This window comes from Spermophilus citellus (assembly GCF_964194105.1).
Source record: "Spermophilus citellus genome assembly, chromosome: 1".
NCBI lineage: Eukaryota > Metazoa > Chordata > Mammalia > Rodentia > Sciuridae > Spermophilus > Spermophilus citellus.
In genome coordinates, this window is record NC_138182.1 from 86,146,303 (window position 1) to 86,158,396 (window position 12,094).

A 12,094-nucleotide genomic window follows, 5' to 3' on the forward strand; every position below is an offset into this window, starting at 1 on the left:
AAAGAAATCAGATTACATATAAGGGAAAGCCAATTAGGATAACAGCAGATTTTTCAACACAGACCCTGAAACAACATATATCAAGCTCTGAAAGGTAATGGGCACCAACCAAGAATCTTGTATCCAGAAAAATTAAGCTTCAGATTTGAAGATGAAATAAAAACCTTCCATGACAAACAAATTTGGAAGAATTTATAGCTAAAAAACAGGCACTACAAAACATCCTTGGCAAAATATTTCATTAAGAGGAAATGAAAAATAGCAATGAAAATCAGTAGAGGGAGGTAGTACACTGAAGGAAAAACTAATCAAAGAGGAAAACCAATTCAAATAAAATAAAAAAATAAATATGGCTGGAAATACAAACCCTGTATCAACAGTAACCCTAAATATTAATGGATTAAACTCACCAATCAAAAGACATAAGACAGCAGACTGGATTTTAAAAAAAGATCCAAAAATATGCTCCCTTCAGGAGACTCATCTGATAGGAAAAGACTTATACAGACTGAAGGTAAAAGGTTGGGAAAAATCATACCACTCTCATGGACTGTGGAAGCAAGCAGAGATTTCCATACTCATATCAAATAAAATAGACTTCAAGCCACGATTAATCAAAAGGGATAAAGATGGACATTATATACTGCTCAAGGGAACCATACACCAACAAGACATAACAATCATTAATATATATGCCCCAAACAATGGTGCAACTACGTTCATCAAACAAACTCTTCTTAAGTTCAAGAGTAAAACTGACCACAACACAATAATCTTGGGTGACTTTAACACACCTCTATCACCACTGGATACATCTTCCAAACAAAAGATGAATAAAGAAAGTATAGAACTCAATAACACAATAACTTAGACTTAACTGACATATATAGAATATTTCAACCTGCATGAAGCAGATACACTTTCTTCTCAGCAGCACAAGGATCCTTCTCTAAAATAGATCATATACTATTCCACAAAGCAACTGTTAGTAAATACAAAAAAGACACTACCATGCATTTTATCAGATCATAATGGAATGAAATTGGAAATCAATGACAAAATAAAAAACAAAAATTTCTCCATCACCTGGAGACTAAATATGCTACTGAATGAACAATGGGTCACAGAAGACATCAATGAGAAGATTAAAAAATACTTAGAGGAAAATGAAAATATAGACACAACATATCAAAATCTCTGGGCCACTATGAAAGCAGTACTAAGAGGAAAATTCATTGTATGAGTTCATTCCTTAAAAGAAGAAAAAGTCAACAAATAAATGACCTCACACTACATCTCAAAGTCCTAGAAAAAGAACAAACAAGAAGCAAAAGCAGTAGAAGGCAAGAAATAATAAAAATTAGAGCTGAAATCAATGAAATTGAAACAAAACAAAAAACAATTGAAAAAAATGACAAATTAAAAAGTTGTTTTTTTGAAAAAATAAATAAAATTGACAGACCCTTAGCCACGCCAATGAAGATAAGGAGAGAGAGAGAACTCAAATTACCAGCATACGTGATGAAAAAGATAATATCACAACAGACACCACAGAAATACAGAGGATAATTAGAAATTATTTTGAAATCTTATACTCCAATAGAAGACATTGAAGGCATCGACAAATTTCTTATATTATACAATTTGTCCAGATTAAGTCAGAAAGATATACACAATTTAAACAGACCAATATCAAGTGAGAAAATACAAGGAGCCATGAAAAGATCACCAACCAAGAAAAGGCCAAGCCCGGATGGATACACAGCTGAGTTCTACAAGACCTTTAAAGAAGAACTAAAGCAGGAAGAGCGAAGCAAGTGGGATCACTATACCAGACCTTAAACTATACTACAGAGCAGTAGTAACAATAACAGCATGGTATTGGCAGCAAGACAGACTGGTAGACCAAGGTACAGAATAGAGGACACAGAGACTAACCCACAAAATTACAATTATCTTACATTGGACAAAGATGCCAAAAACATGCATTGGAAAAAAGATAGCATCTTCAACAAATGGTGCTATGAAAACTGGAAGTCCACATGCAACAAAATGAAATTAAACCCATATCTCTCCCCATGCACAAAACTTAACTCAAAATGGATCAAGGACATAGGAATTAAACCAGAGACTCTGCGTCTAAAGAAGAAAAAGTAGGCCTTAATCTTCATCATGTGAGATTAGGCCCCAACTTCCTTAATAAGACTCCTATAGTGCAAGAATTAAAACCAAGAATCAATAAATGGGATGGAATCAAACTAAAAAGTTTCTTCTCAGGAAAAGAAACTTCCTGGGAGCAAATCTTTACCCCTCACACATCAGATAGAGCACAAATCTCTAGGGTATATATTGAACACAAAAAGCTAAGCACCAAAAATAATAATAATAAATAAATAACCCAATCAACAAATAGGCCAAGGACTTGAACAGACACTTCACAGAAAAGGATATACAATCAATCAACAAATATATATGAAAAAGGCTCACCATCTCTAGCAATCAGAGAAATGCAAATCAAAATCACTCCAAGATATCATCTCACTCCAGTCAGAATGGCAGCCATTATGAAGACAAACAACAGTAAATGTTGGCAAGGATGTGGGGAAAAAGTACACTCATACATTGCTGCAAATTGGTGCAGCCAACTGGAAAGTAGTATGGATATTCCTTGGAAATATGGGAATGGAACCACCATTTGACCCAACTATCCCTCTCCTTTGACTATACCAAAGGATTTAAAAACAGCATACTACAGGGACACAACCACATCAATGTTTATAGCAACACAATTCACAATAGCTAAAATGTGGAGTCAACCTAGATGCCCTTCAGTAGATGAATGGATAAAAAAAATGTTGCATATATACACAATGGAATATTACTCAGCAATAAAAGAAAATAAAATCATTTGCAGGTAAATGGATGGCGTTGGAGAAGATAATGCTAAGTGAAGTTAGCCAACCCGAAAAAACAAATGTTGAATGTTTTCTCTGATATAAGGAGGCTGACTCATAGTGGGGGTAGGGAGAGGGAACATGGGAGGAATAGATGAATTCTAGATAAGGAAAAGAGGTGGGAGGGAAAGGGAGGAGGCAGGGAATTAGCAAGGATGGTGGAATGTAATGGACATCATTATCCAAAGTTCATGTATGAAGACACAAATTGGGTGTCCACCTACTTTATATACAGAAATGCCAAAAATTGTGGTATATATGTGTAATAAGAATTGTAATGCAAAACAGTACATGTATAAAAACATGAGTTGGCGTGAACATACTTTATATACAAATATATGAAAAATTGTGTTCTATCCGTGTAATAAAATTGTAATGCATTCTGCTGTCGTGTATTTAAAAAAATAAAATCAATAAGAAAAAACAAAACAATGATCCTACTAAGAAAAAAAATGTGATACACACACACACACACACACACACACACACACAAAATGGAGTTTCATTTAGCCATAAAGAAAAACAAAAAGTATGTCATTTGCAAGAAAATGGATAGGTTGAGACTATTATGTTAAAGGAAATAAGCCAAACTCAGTACTTCAAGTTTTCTTTCAAATGTGGAAGCTATTGAAGCAAAAGAAAAAGAAAAGCAGGGGAGGGGGGTGTTGTGCAGGAATATTGTGAGAATCAAAGGAAGATCAATAGAGTCAAAAAAAAGGGAGCAGGGAAGGAAGGTGAGGAGGGAAAAGAGAAATACTGGGGAATGATAATGTTCAAATTATACTGTAACATTGTATGCATGCACAATTACATAACAAATCCCATCACTATAATGCACCAATAACAAATGTGGGAAAAATATATACACACACACAAACACACACACACAATGGAAACAAATATCAAAGTTGCATTTGATGACCAAGGTGAGAGTAAATGGAGTTATTTTGTGAAATAAATATCACAGTCTATTAAATGCAACAGAAATAACATGGCAAGGGATTAATCTGATACAGGATTATGATCTGGAACATAAAAGTTTGGAATTACATTGCAATATGTAATGGTACTTCAAAGGCATTTTTTTAGGAAGCTGAGATAGTTTCATTGGTAAAAATCACACTTAAAGAAAAATATATCAGAATTCCATGCAAACATTTCCAGAAAATAAAGAGATGTGAAAAACTCTCAAATCTGAAATCATAATTATCATGTTTATCAAAATGTCTATAAAACAATGTAAGAAATATGCAGATCAACACCCAAATGAAAATGGATGCAAAAATTCTTCATACAATTTTGGAAAGCCTATCTTAATAATGTGTACAAATAATGCACCAGAACAGCTGGGAATTTAGCCTGGAATGCAAAGTTGATTTAACATTTGAAAATCAGTCAAAGTAATTCACAATATTAAGATGTTTATGAAAAGAAACCAACAAATAATCTCCATGAAGGCAATATAATGACAAAAATCTCATGTCAAGTCATATTTAAATCTCTTGGCATACAAAACTTGGAAACTTTTGAACCATATTGTGCCTCAAGAGAACATAACACAACATTTTATGGTGAAGGAATAGACAATTTCCCCTTAAGCTCAGAAACAAAGCAAAGCTATCTACCCTACTTCTATCCAACATCTCTGCTGTAGGGATTAGCCAAAAACGCAATAATAAAGGCAAATAAGTTTTAAAACAGACAAAATGTAATTGACTCAGTAGAAAATTTTTAGTATCCTACAAAAAGTTATAAAATCTACGTGCAATTCATAATATCGAAAGATGTGTGATCCATATTCATAAAATAATTTTATCCTTATTGAGTAGCCATGAAATTCACAAACTAAAATAAGAAACACCTTTTATAATAATATACGGGGAATGCATTTATAAAACATGAATGATTTATGTAAGAAAAACCATAAAATGTTCCTCAGATAAAACAAATGCCTAAATATGTTGAATAAATGCCATATTCATGATCAAATGTCTTTTTTATCTATACAATGCTCTACTGTTAACATACTCTGCACACTTCTGAACGTCTAAAACACTAGATATTCTCAATAAGGACTCCCATTTCCACTGCGTACACAGCATTGTCAGATGACTCACCCACCCGCGGTCTGGACAAGACCTTCTTCTCAGGCTCCGTGTTCCCTTTGTCCTCTTCTTCTAGAAGGCGGGGAAGTCGAGAGCAGAGGTGGGTTTCTTCGGTTTCGTTTTGTTTATGGTATAGAGGCAGGGCCTTCAACAATTGGGCAGGAAGCCTTCCACAGGGTGCGGGACCCTTGCAGTGGGCACATATGGCGTGTCCCTCCACCTTTTCTCTTTGGGGTAGAACCGAGACCCACTGCCGTGGACCAGGGCTTCCTCACCTTCCGGGACCCTGAAGGCCGTTACTCGCGGCTGTGGGCCCAGCAAGGTCGCGCAGGGCCCTGATGTGCGGGCTCCACGGGCTCCGAGGGCTCCTGGGCAGCCCCTGCCACCTTCCTCACCGCACCAAGTCCTTCCTGAGGGGACAGGATCGGGTCTGGAGACCAAGCCGCACGCAGAGTCTGGGTCCCCACAGGCCGCTGCCATGGGGTCCTCAAGCGGGAGGGCCTCGCCTGGCGGCCAGTGGGCAAAAGCTGCCAAACGATGGGTGTCCGCAAGATCTATCCCCACCCCCAACTCTCCCTCCCGGCAGAGGAGGAGCACCCCAGATGGCCCACGGAGCAGGCAGCACTGCAGTCTTTGCCACTTGGCTGCTGGAACTAGCAGACACTTCTTTTATTGCTGTGAGTCATACCTTCCTCATTCTTCAGTAGACTTCAGATATCCCTTTTTTCTGCATAATATCCTGAGGATTTTATGTAGAAATCTACAAATTCTAAAGTCTGTGTGCAAATGCAAGGAATTTAGGGGGAAAGTGTGAAAAAATATGAAGAAAGAAAAAGGACTTATGCTTCCCAATATGCTGTTAGTTTATACTGATCAAAACAACCCTATTTCCATAAAGACACATAAATCAATGTAGTGGAAAACATTGAGAGTCCAGAGCAGACCCACATTTATATGGCCAATTGATTATCAAAAAAAAAAAAAAAGTTAAAGTACTTTTGTGGAGAAAAGAATATGGGAATATACATGGGGCAGGGGGACTTGGTCCACATTGTACACAATGTAAAAATGTAGACAACTTCAATGGGAGACTCCATGTAATGTCATAAATTATGTAACTTTTAGAACATGACACAAAGGAAAACCACATAAACTTTTAGAACAAGACAGAAAGTGTGTAGGTTGGCAATGATTTCTGAAACACAACATAAAGAGCATTAATCAGAGAAGAAATAATAAATTGTAATTTATCAAAACGAAAAAGAAAAGTAAACTGCTGTTCAAATTAGAAAAGCATGTTATATATGAAATTTTAAAACATAGCTCTGGGCTGGGTTTGTGGCTCAGAGGTACAGCACTCACCTAGCACGTGTGAATTGCTAGGTTTGATCTTCAGCACCACATACAAATAAACAAATAAAATAAAGGTATTATGCCCAACTATAACTAAAAATAATTTTTTAAAAACCCATAGCTCATAAAGAACTTTAGCCTATAGCACATAAAGAATGCATTCAATGAAATAACAAGGCAAGCAAACTTAAAGAGGGTGAAGTGTTTGAATAGACTTCACTAAATAACATATACAAATGCAAAAAATACATGAAATGTTCAAATCATTGGTCATTTGAGGAATAAAGAATAAAATCAGAATGTCTTACAACTATCATCTTAATAGTGGTTGTCATATTTTACGTCAATATTTTATGATACTTTGACATTGGAATATTGTGTTCTTAGGAAGCAAAATTGCCCTTCACATGGTTTATGAATTCCTAGAAAAAGAAATAACTTACCTGTGATCATGCCTTTGATATGAAAACCAATCAGTCCTAAATAAATATTCCTTTCTGCCCCTTTTTATCAGATTTCTGCAGTCTGGAATATTGCCTTCCTTTTATAAACTATTCAGAACCAGGAATTGGACAATCAGAGAACAATCTATTATGGTTTGGATATGAGGATTCCTCCCCGCTACACACACACACACACACACACACACACACACACACAAACTCCTGTTGATGTAGGAATATTTGGAGCTAAAATGATTTGATTGTGAGAGCCCTAACTTAATCAGTCCATTCTGGTCTGAATGGACCAACTAGATGTTAAATATAGTCAGGTGGAGCATAACCAGAGGGAAAAAAAAAAAAGAGGGGACTATGGTATAGAAAGAAGGGATGGGAACAAAGCAAAACAGAAACCCAGCAGGCCAAACATTACATATGGCAGCTCAGGTCAAGCATCTGTGGCATGTGGTAACAATATATGCACCTCAAAATGCTTCAGCAGCTCTGTTCCTACAGCCTTGCCAGCTGCAGCCCACATGGACTAAGACTGCTAGGACATGGTCTGCTGCATTTCTGAAAACATCAGATAAGGAAAGAGCAATTTGAAACTATCTGGGGCTCCAACCAGCAGCCCTACCAAGCAAGTGCCTCCTCCACTCCCACCAAAGCACCTGGTCTGTTGGAGATCAGTCCAGGACAAAAAGGATGCTCATGACTGTCAGGATGAAATCTCAGCAACTGTTTTGAATATTTGGTTTTTGCAGAACTGAAAGAGTTCATTGCCCCAGCATGACCTGCCCTTTGGAGAAACACGACCAAGTCTTTAAGTCAAGTACTCTGCAAGCTGGCATTGCATAGGAGGCTACCTTCTGGAAAAATCTGAAGCCACCACCATGAGGGGGACTGTGCTGCTAAATAGTCTGAAGGTAAAGCTAAAGCCCTTGTCTCTAGGAATACGTGTCTCATGAAAATGTATCCCAGGTTGAATTTGCCTTATTCTAGGCAATTTCCCTCCTTCTATAAACTGAGTTTAGATAGGTTCCACCTTCCCAGCCCCCCATGTCAGGGAAAGGCAGATGTTGCCAATAAGGCCTTAAATGGCAGAAAAGACTCCTCTTCTTGCCTCTAAACTTCCTGAGAATTTTGTCAGTCAGTGACTATGTCCATCTTATTGTTTGAATTTTGCACCAAGATCGTTCTCTCTGTAAAACCCATCACTTTGGCATTGCCAAGATCCAGTTCCAGAGTATACCATGAAATGAACAATATGGTACATAACAAGTTATGATCTCAGTCTACACAAAATGCAGAACCCACACTGTGAATCTCACTTTATTCATTGCACCTCAATTTTAAAATGCATTGGCATGGTTTGAATATTAGTTTTTTAATGATGATAAGATGTTTAGCAAAAATTCTCCCCCATAATTCCTGACATTTGTGTTCCTTCCTTCCTTTTTTTCTCTTTTTTCTTTAGCAGTCTTTACAGGTAATTGTGTGTTTTATTAGTCTTCTCAGATAGTTGGTCTTTGGATTCTTGATCCTCTTTGGTATGTTTACTTTTCTAAGTCATTAGTTTTAGCTTTAATTCTGGGTTTCATCTTAACTTCTGCTTTCCTTGGCTTTCTTTTCCTGTTCATTTTTAAACCTCTTTAGAGAGACTCAGCTCATTGATTTATAGTCTTTATTCTTTTCTGATTTAAGCTTTCAAGGTTATCAAATTTTTTCCAAGCATGACTAGCTGAGATCTAAAGGTTTGGTACAAAATATTTCATCATAATTAATTTTTAAGTATTTACTAATTTCCATTATGATTTCTCTGTTGCCCTGAAAAATACTACTTAATTTTCAAACAAATAAAAGTTTCTGCTTATCTGTTTATTTGGTGATTTTAGCACAATTATATTGAGGTGAAAAATTTCCCCTGTTTGATTTTAATACTTTGAAATTTTGGATAATTCAGCATATCATCAATGTGTCACTGAGTCCTCATTAAGATGGTATGTTCCACAGTTGTTGAGTGTGCAGTGCTCCACATGATTTTTAGGACAATTTGGCTAATTGTTGTTCACACTTTCTATATTCTTACTAATTTTAAAATCTCTATGTTTTACCAATATCTGAGAAAAGAATGTTAAAATCTCCCAAAACAACTGTGATCTTGTTCTTTTCTCCATTTCAGTCTATAAAATTTTGCTTTATCTATTTTTAAGCTATGTTGTTTTCTGTGCCTAATTTAAGCATTATTATATCTTCCTGGAAAGTTAAACCTTTTATGTTATGAAGTGTTGCTCTTGATGATAGTATTGATAATGCATTTCATCTTCAAGAATAATATTTCTAATATTAATAGAGCAACATTAGTTTACTTTTGGTGTTTTTATGCTACATCTTTTGAATTTCTTTATATAAAATTTCCTGTCCCTTCCCTATTTTAGATGTGTCTCTTCTGAAAACCATATAGCCATGTTGTGCTTTTGTCTGGCCTAAAAAAATAACTTTGTGTTAGTTAGAACAACTGGCCCATATAACTAATGAAATTCTTCATTGTAGATTTTTCGTATTATCTAATTTCAATACAATTGTCTAGTGATTACAACATTCTAGATACTAAGTCTGATACTAATGGGGTTGCCTCCTTATTCCTGCTGTGATTTGTTTCCTGCATCATTTTCCTCTACAGCCCTGGATTGTGAATGTGTTTGACTGGATGTAGTAGGTGGAGCACAGTCTCAGTCTTCATCTACAGCTGGCACCTTGACACTCACAGACCCATCTGATACTCATGATGGGAGTAGCCAATGACAGATTTCAGAGGATGCATCAAAGCTCTTTGTGTAAAATGTTCCTCAGGAGTGGAGAGACTGGGAAAGACACATAGATACTCTCCTGGTCAAGGATCAACAAGATGTTAGTGTTAGACCCACCCTAGGCAAGACCCTCTGGCCACACGTGGACTTTAGGTGGTTATGCAGTCTGAGGAGGTGTTGGGCTCCCTGCCAGAGTGGGCCCTTATCTTAGCTCTGAAGGGTACCACTGACTGGTAGAAAGTGAGAGTGGATTCTGTTGTTTACAACTAAGTACTGACCAGTACATCAGTATGGGGGATATAACATTCAAATATGGAGTTAAAGTGAAGGACGGAGAGAGATGTCCTGGTCACTTCTCCACCTCCACTCCCACTTCACCCCACAGCCCTGAAAACCAAAGTCATAGGTACCATCAGATCCATTTTTATTCCCTTTGGGGGTGAGAGGTTAAGCAACAGTTTGCTCTTGGAGATACAAAATCTGACCTCTAGGCAAGTGCAGGCTTTAGTTTTCCAGCTTCTGTAAAAGTGTTCAGGGATCAGACATGGAGGCAGCTGAGTGTATCTGCTATATTTTCCACAGATGTGTTTTGGCTGCAGATATAGAAAATCCCCCAGATGAGAGAGGCTTAAATTGTAAGAACATTTGTCATCATGCATAGTAAGTAATGCGGAGAGAGGATATGTGAATTCAGTGGTTCCATAAATACCAACTTCCTGTTGAGTACTGCAGAGGGTCTGATACTTTATCCTACTTGCAATTTCATTAGTTAGTCTAACACATTTTCATGGATTCTGGTTGCCTGAGCTCCTGCCTTCAAATGATATCTAAAGTTGAAGGAAGACAGACTACGTAGTGATACAGAGCTGAAGAACTGATATATAGTTTTGGGTAATGACAGAGTACATGAATTATTAATATCTCTCTTCAAGCAACTCAATGCTTTTTATCAGGTGACCAAGCATCAGACCTCTACTGTCAAATCAGTGTAGACTTGAAATGTCTGCCACTACTCACTCATTTTATAGCCTTATCCCTGAAAGCTCCAAGACCACTTCTTCCAGATTCCATTTGCTAAACCATCACTCTACCTCTAAACCTTTGTTTCAAAGTTAACTCAGACCTCTAGTTCTAAACCTTTGTTCCAATGCCATACTACCACTGGTATAAGGAAGGGCTTCATTCCTTGAAGCTCCCAGAAGGAGCACCATTCTCTGAGCCTATAACTTCCATACCTGGAAAAATCAGAATTTTATGTTCAGGAAAGAAGGCAACCAGCAAGGTTTCCTGTGGGTTGTTTTTCAAAGAAGCTGGAGTTGAAGCCCTTTGTGATCTTACCCTCTCATGCTGGGTCTGCTTATTCACTTACCTATTGTCAGAGAGCCATGCCTGGGATCCCACTCAATCCCTACATCTCCAAGATTTTGCAGTTTGTGCTTTTGTTTAGTCCGCAAGCCTTAGAGGGCACTGACTGAGTGCCACATAATACCCTAGTGGGGGTTGGGGAGCCACCTCCTGCTTCTGAAGTGTCATCTACAGCCTAGTTACACTTGCCTTAATTCTAAGTCTTGTAGATGTGGCACTTGTGATTCTCATAGCAGCACTATTAAGCGTGTGCTACATATGCTCATCTTGCAGAATGAAGACATAAGGGTTGAGTAACTTCCCAACTTTACCCAAATAGTCCATGGCAGAGCTGGGTCCAAACCCAGGTGATCATGGCTCCAGAGCCCATCACCCTTACCTACCCTGACATGGGCAGGAGATGATCCTGCAAACAAGGATGGAAGACAAAGATGGAAAGAAAAGAGGGGTGGGATGAGGAGAAACTCTACCCAGGACTAGAGCAGAGGTGGAAGTGGTTGTGGTAAGTTAAGAAACAACAGTCAACATTTACTCTGCAATTAATAACTGCCCAGTATTGTGCCAGGCACTTTACATGAATAAACACTTTCCTCTTCACACTCACCTTGAGGACAAGGTATGACTTTTATTTCCATTTTCATTATGAGGAAATCAAGGCAGCATCAGGTCCACTGAATGCCTGTCTATTGCATTCCACATTTGGAAATGGCAGGAAATCTGTCACCATGGAGTCTTAACATTGTACAAATTGATGAGCATTCAATTCAAGGATTTTGTAATTCTTTGTTTCTACTTAAGACGTGGCACTAAATATCTTTGGTCACACCTCTGAGGCCAATTTGCCAGGGCCACCCAGTGAAAAAACTGCATTTGACTCTAGATGGGCACTTTGTGGAGGAGGTCAAGGCATTGGATCCCAGCCTGTTAGGCTGCATCTAAACCTAAAAGTAAGCACCTTTCAGAGGGAAGGGGACAATGAGTTAAACACCTGTTCCTTTGGAGTGAAGAGCCAGGTAGAATAGTGTTAAGGTAAGGTTGCAATAAATCACAGAGTTGATCTTAAAGCA